We start from the raw sequence: 7,680 nt of genomic DNA, 5'->3' as shown, positions 1-7,680 counted from the left end.
AGACATTTCAGCAGTACTCAGCAGACAGTTAAGATCAAACGATTATGACTGTAGCTGACTAAATCGTATGGAAACAAATATCATATCTGAAAAATTCTAAAAGACAAGAGCAACTGGTATCAGACTCTGAAGAAAGTTGCTGCAAGCAAGACTCCTTTTGCAAAGAGAGCAGACAAACAGTCTATACGCCAGTTCGAAGCAAGGGTCCACTTAAAAAGGTAAAGGTAAAGGTACCCCTGCCCGTACGGGCCAGTCTTGACAGACTCTGGGGTTGTGCGCCCATCTCACTCAAGAGGCCAGGGGCCAGCGCTGTCCGGAGACATTTCCGGGTCACGTGGCCAGCGTGACATCGCTGCTCTGGCGAGCCAGAGCTGCACACGGAAACGCCGTTTACCTTCCCGCTGGTAAGCGGTCCCTATTTATCTACTTGCACTCGGGGGTGCTTTCGAACTGCTAGGTTGGCAGGCGCTGGGACCGAGCAGCGGGAGCGCACCCCGCCGCAGGGATTCGAACCGCCGACCTTTCGATCGGCAAGTCCTAGGCGCTGAGGCTTTAACCCACTTACAGCAAGACAAAAAGTCTCTGTTCCTTACCCTTCAATTTGTATTCTGTTTTGGTCAGTAAGGTATTACCTTGATTTCTCTCCCCATCTGTTAAGTGACTTTGCTAACATCTTCTATGACCTTTGCAGCAAGTCCTTCTGATCTGGAGAACCATCATCATTTGGATTGGAGACAATCCTGTCAGGAATGTCCTCAGCAACATCTAGCAAAACACAGTACAATTAAGAAATAATAACCCACAACCCCAAAACAATAATTCCACATGCAATGCATCACACACATAGGGCTCATCCACAACAACAACTGCTCAGACATTGAAGAAAGTGTGGTTGAGCTCATAGGCTCAGCTTTTGGAGTGACCAGAATGTAACTAATCTATCAATGGCACATCCCTGCCAAAAGATCTCCCCTTCATGCTGTTGTAGTTCAAGAGACTGAATCTCTGCAGGGCCTCCAGGCGTCACAATGCACAATTATAGTAGCACATATCAGAGTGCAATCACTTCATGTTAGAGCAGGGGTGCCCAAACTTTTTTCAAAGAGGGGCAGATTTGATGAAGCGAAAATGTGTGAGGGCCGACCAAAGTTGTTGAGCTTTTTTTTAGGATTGTAGTTGTTGAGGTAGGGTTGGGGGGGGGGGGAACCTTCCTGAGACCCTACAGAGCAGCTGCCAGTCAATGTAGGCAATAGCAAGTTAAATGGACAATGATTAGTCAACAGCCTTACTCAATACAATGCAGCTACCTATTTTCTTTTCAGAGAGGGGGCGGGGGAGATACTTCAGCTCAGCCACTCCCGTACTCCACACAAAGAAAAGCAGCAAGAATGGTAAAGGCGGGTGGACAGAGGATTTGGGGGGTATGGCAGGGTGGGTAGGTGGGTGGGGAGATGGTTTAAATCTACAAACAGCAAAAAACTGTGCCTACTGGGAAAGGGTATTGGAAAGGCTACCACAATTTAAGACCAGGGCATCTGTCACAGCCACTGATATCTCTTTCCCGTCCTTTTACTTGTAGGTGGAAAAAGTCACTGTGGCACTAAAGATGCATTAGAGCAGCTCTGAAAGGCTGAAAAACACCTCTTAGTTCATCAGTGCCAGACCCCCTCTGTGGAAATCTGCAATAATAAAAAGAATATTTAACTATGAAGAAGAATTGGATTCAATCACCCAGGCCCCCACTGGCAGTTATTTTAAAAAGAAATTAGAGCATCAATATTTGTAATTTAGAGTCACTTACATGCATACGATGAAACAATAAAAAAAGAGGATTGTTTTGAGAACGTGTGATGCCTTGAGGGGTGAAAAACCATTTAAATTATTCAGATACAATTTGTCTTGTAAGCAAAATACAAATGGCATTTGCATTAATTTTCAACTGTTAAGCACTGCAGCTTTGGGGCTTGGCTGGAATGAATAACGTAAGCTGTATATCACCCTGCTCAGAGGAGATAGAAGCCAAAGTTTACCAGTGCGGTGCACTTGTATTCGGTGCATTGTAGTTCCAGAACAAAACACCAGAAAAAGTCAGTCCACTGTTAATCCTTGGGTGATAAATTGGTTTGGATAGCAACCATCCCACAAGATCCAACGAAAGAACCGCTGCCCAGAATCTAGAGCTTTGAGGGTGTTTTCTAGGCTACAGCAGGGAAAGCATAAAACTAGGCACAACCAAGTACATATCTAACATGCATCACAGCACACATCAAACACACACACACACACACTGTGGTCCATAATATGGAGAAATGTATTATGGACTTAAAATGCAATACAATATGCTGGGGGACATGAAACACTTACATCACTTGAATTGTTATTTTTATTTCTTGCCTAATTATGAATCAAATTGGAAATTGACAAAAAGCTATGACTGATTATGAACAATGGGTTGTTGGTTCCTCATTTTCAATGTTTATTTAGAAGTAGGTCAGCCCACTCAGTTCAATGGGTCCTGCTCCCATGTAATTGCATATGATTGCAACCTTAGCATGTTCAGCATATCTAAGACTGTGAACCTCTACATCAGGGGTCAGCAAGGTTTATCTTGCCTGGGCCAGATCGGTCCCACAGAGATCACTCCATGGGCCGGATCATGCACATGCCTGCATTTTTTGGCATCTGTGCATGCGGAGACGTGATTTTCAGTGCCGCAGAAGCGAATCCCCTCGCCGTGCTGCACCAATTTAGCGCAGCGCGTGAACTGACGGCTCGGTTCGGGTGCGGCTCATGGGCCGCTCAAACAACCTCCATGGGCCGCTTCTGGCCCATGGGCCTTAGGCTGCTGGCCCCTGCTATACACACTTACCTGGTAGGACATCCCATTGAACTCAGTGGTGTTTATGTCTGAGTAGACATGTGCAGGATTGCCCTGTATTATCCTAAGGTCCGAAGATTGCTGTGAACTAATGCAACTACATTAGTAAAAAGGCACTCTGAAGCTAAACACTGTTACAACATTTTGTGTAACTATGGAAGTTACTCCAAGTCTTGAAAAGCGTGACAGAAACTACTGGATTCCAATGACCAATATATTTTGAGGCCTGTATCCTTTTGGTACCTGAAGCAAGTGATTATGTATTACACAACAGTGGTACATTAGTCTCTAGATTTAATGGCATTACAGGGAAGACTACTTAGATCAGGAATAGGAAACCTCAGGCCAATTCCAATGCTGGGGAATCTCATAAGGCCATATTCTCTCTTCCCAGACCACCTACTCCTACTGGAGAGCTTTTGCTTGGCTGGACTGAGTCCATAAGAACGTGAGAACATAAGAAGAGCCAGCCGGCCTGTCTAACGCAGCAGCCCCAGAAAGCATGATAAATGGTCTAGGGTAATGGGAGTTATAGTTCAGCAACTCTGGAACACCAAAAGTTCCCAAATCCTACTCTACAGCAAGGACAAGAAAGTACGTAGTAGAAGTGGTGTTGGTCTGTACCTCTAACAGGATATAGAGTCCTATAACCTAGAAATCCCAAAGGGGGCAGAGTCTTCCACGGAATTGCTGTGGGTGGTGATACTGGGCCCCATGAATAATTCACTACTGGGGATGTACTATCATCAGCCTGACCAAAATGCCCAAGATGATCTTGAGGTAAGGAAGGAGCAATCCAAAAGAGGAAGTGCTGGAGTAATGGGTGATTTCAGCTGCTCTCACATGGACAGCATAAATGTATATCCCAGTAACAACACAGAAGTAAACTTTCTAGGCACCCTAAATGACCGCACCACAAAAGAGTTGGTCATGGAAACTATCAGAGGGACTGTGGGTCTAGACTTAATCTTCAGATGTGCCCAGGTGTCAGGGACTGGGCAGAAGAGGCAAGGTGGAGACCAGCTCGCCATCTTGACCTTTCCAGGGAGGAGGGTGACGGAGACAGTATAGATTTACAACAAGGGTTTGAGGGAGATAGCAGCTCAGAGGCAGATGAGGGAGAATGCTGGGAAATCATTTGAGAACCAGAGCAACACCCAGCTGACACAGTGTCATTAGAAACCATTTCAAACCCTCCATCCCCCAGAACCCAGCGAGCCTTGAAAGTAGGAGAGCAAAAAGCTCAAAGACAGAGGGCACTGTCAGGGAACTGCCATCGGAGAGTCAGGTGGTGGAAGGGCTCAAGGAGGCTAGGAGAGCCTCGGATGTGGAGGAAGGAACCAGTAGGGGGAGAGGGAGAGTTCCTGCAGAAACTCAATCGAAGGAAGGGCTCCAAGATGTTTCCAGTGAGAATAGCGGGGAGGGCTCAGGACCTCCGCTGGGGATGCCCACTCCGCGAAGGAAACTGTCACGCAGAGAATCCAGAAGAAGAGTTTCCGTCAAGGAACTCTTATGTTGGAGTAAATTCCGGAAACGCCCACTGACGGATTCTGCCAGCGATTGAGGTAGCCACGCACCCATGGCTCCTCGGACTGGGAAAGTTTAGGAACTGCTGGTAAAGCTTGGAGGCTTTAAACGCTTACGCACGAGCAGCCCCCTTTTCCCATTACAGGCACGTAGCAGCATCCATAGAGGTGATGAATGAGGAAGTGGGAGAGATGGGGACAACACCCGGGCAACAGCATTCTATAGCCTCTCTCTGTAAAGTTTGAAATAAGAAGGGACTGTAAGAAACCTTTCCTTGTCTTTATACTTTCCTAGGCAACCAGTTGGGAACCAATGACAGCATCCTGCCACCAGGATATGGTGGGAGATGTGAGAGATCTAGGGATAGCAATGAGCAGTGAGGTCGCCATGTTTGCTGATGGCACCAAATTGTTCAGTGTGATTAATGCAACTCAATGTAAGCAAGCATAAAGTGATGGGGGTGGGGGGTTCTTTACCACTAGCAACAAGGTCTTGGCAACCACTGATATCTTCTTCAGCGGGGTTGTTCCATGACAGATCACCACAAACTTTGGGACTGTTGAAAAATATACCAAAAAAATTAATGAATGTGACTCAAATCAATGTGACTCTACTAGACCCAAAATTCTTAACCAATGTGGACTAAAGTCGCTTCTGGGGCCTCCCTGGGATTAGGAGCCCTGAAGCTGAAGCTTCATCAGTTTCATAGTAGATCTGCCTCTGTGCGTTGTGTGGATAAAGTGGACAAATATATGTTTTCCTCCCTCCCTCATAATACTGGAACTCAAGGCCTTCCAATCAAGTGGAATGTTGGAAGATTCAGAAGAGACAAAACAAAGTACTTCTTCATGCAGTGCATAGCAGAAGTGGGGGACATTTTTCAAACCATGGGCATTATTCTCTTGAGGGCAACCTTCCAGGGGACACATCCCAGTGGTGGGTGGGGCTAGAGTCAAAAGTGGATGAAATAATAGGTACTCTGTTCTTCCTCCCAGGCAAATGCTTGTTGGAAACCCACAAAAGAGGTCCCGAGCACAACAGCCATCTCTAGTAAATGTGACCTCTGTGATGGTGTTACCATCACTGGTTAAGTGTGTGAACTTTTCGGCTAGGCAAGTATCTTCTAATTAACAGTCCCATAGCTCTCAGCTCATGTCTGTGATTTGAGGACCTATTAAAATCTTTATTTTGCCAGAAGAACGAGTGTGTTGTTTCAAATTGCTCATCATTACACAAAATAGCTTTGAGCTTAGAACTGTATCGATTAAGTCCAGCCTGCAAACACTAAACTGCTGTGAATATAGTATCCGTAGGGACATTAAAAAGAGCATCTGTAATCAATTGAAGTAAACCCTTTTATTGGTGATCGTACATTCTGCATACCAGAGCAGTCAGGAGCAAGCAATCAGGGAATGGCTGTCAAGCAGACAAACCTTGCCAGGGATTTCAGGCCATAAAACAGGAATGGCAGAGCCTAAGGCTGGGGTACAACCGGGTGTTCTGCAATTGACCATGTATGCTCAGTCCACAAAGGACTCTTCAAAGGTAATGCAGTATGCATTTTAGTGCAGGTGGCCAGATGGACTGGAACTGCGCATTTTGATGCATATCCAACTTTCTTCCTTTTCCTGAATCCAGTGACTATTTAGATATTTGGGGGGGGGGGGAGAGAAAAGAAAAGAAAAGAAAGAAAAAGACGGCAAAATAGGACACTGGTTTGCATTTGCTAATTTACATGCATTAGATGCAGATTTAGAAATAATTGCCAGAATTTAAATAGAAAAACAATACTTCACAGTGGGGAAGACTGTGAAGAGATGGCCTATATGCTTGCTCTATCTGCTATCCATGCATGTACTGCTGAAAGACAGCTTCAAAAACTTGCTGTGTGGTCTTACAGTTCTTTATATCAAAATGGACTTGGACTAGATTATCCTCCAAACAGAGGATTCCTTCAAATAGAGGGCTGACAGCACTTTGAATAAAGGGCTGTTCTCTGTAATACAGGAGCTGTGATCACCCTAGAAGTGTTTCTGAGATTGTATTCTCTGCAACTTAATTTCTCCCTGCATTTTGAAATCCCAAATCACCTGGTTTTGTTTTCCCCAAAGAACCAGTTTTTTAAGGGATTGTTACATGGTGTTCCCCCACAAAGGAAAAAAAACCGAATTCCAACATTAACCTCGTTCCAATAATCCTGCATGTGCAGCTTTCCATTTCTTCAGTTGTTCTGTTACTTTTCTCCTTCTCTCCATTTCCAGTCTTCAGATGTGCATTGATAGTAGTAGTAGTACATGGCAGAGGGAAGCAATCCTTATGTCCACATGCCTTCATACACATTTGTAAAAGATTTGACCAAACGAAACACATCCACAAGCACGCATGCACATCAATATTGAGTTTCTCCAGTGTTGTATCAATGCACACTTGCACTGGAAATTGAAAATGGTGGCTCACAAACCTAATGTACACATTTTTTACAAATAATTTCTCCTAACAAATTAAATTATTGTATGTCCTTTCATGAATTGTTGTTTTTTGCAGAGAACTACACCACAAAATTTGGAGAAGTGTGAATATCAAAGGGTACTTGTGCTTTGGTCTGTGTATTGTTTCAAGTTAGGTTCATATTAAAATGCAAACTGAACCAAATATCTATTTCCATCCCTACTTGTGCACAGCTAATATTTTCAGTAAATCACATTGAACTTACTGGGACTTTAATCTCTGTAAACATGCTAAGGATTTGGCTCCAAGGGTTTGATACCAATCCAGAGCTTGCTAAGCTAGCAAACCAGTTGGCTCAAGGAATAAAAATGTATCTGCTGAACCTTTAACAAACCCTTTACGATCCCATCATCTTTCCACACGACTGTTTGCCTCACTGAGTTTTGCAGAGCCTCATTACCATAAACCCCCATATTTTTAAAGCCCATTTTTATTAAACCGTTTAGAATTTAACCAGGCAAATTCTGCTGAGTTATGTTTTCTAGGGATTGGTGACATTTTAAAAATTAAGGCAGTATATTTGAAGCTTGCCTGAATACCATAGAGACCCCCCCCAAACACTGGAGCTTTTATAAAGGCTGCCTCCTAGTTTGCTGCCAGACCTCAGGGCCATTATAATAAAGGGGAATGAATGATGGCATGTCAGACTAGAACCCTAACCCTAACCCCAACTACAATTGGACTACAATTCCCATAATCACCAGTCAGCATGGCAAATAGGCAGGGATGATGGGAGCTGAAGCCTTAACATCTGGATGGTATAAGCT

At 44.4% G+C, this 7,680-nt stretch overlaps 1 long non-coding RNA gene across 1 annotated transcript; it reads right to left on the bottom strand.

Annotated features, from left to right (window-relative positions):
• Nucleotides 1–581: 581 nt before the first annotated feature.
• LOC310836878 lies at nucleotides 582–1,725 on the bottom strand. Its single transcript, XR_014560292.1, has 2 exons — nucleotides 1,515–1,725; nucleotides 582–765 (listed from the first exon to the last, which is right to left on the bottom strand). It is a non-coding gene; the product is annotated as an uncharacterized lncRNA (long non-coding RNA).
• Nucleotides 1,726–7,680: the final 5,955 nt, after the last annotated feature.

The sequence above is a fragment of the Podarcis gaigeae genome, assembly GCF_964106915.1.
Source record: "Podarcis gaigeae genome assembly, chromosome: Z".
NCBI lineage: Eukaryota > Metazoa > Chordata > Lepidosauria > Squamata > Lacertidae > Podarcis > Podarcis gaigeae.
The sequence above is the reverse complement of the archived record's forward strand: the minus strand, read 5'-3'. Positions and strand labels throughout refer to the sequence as shown.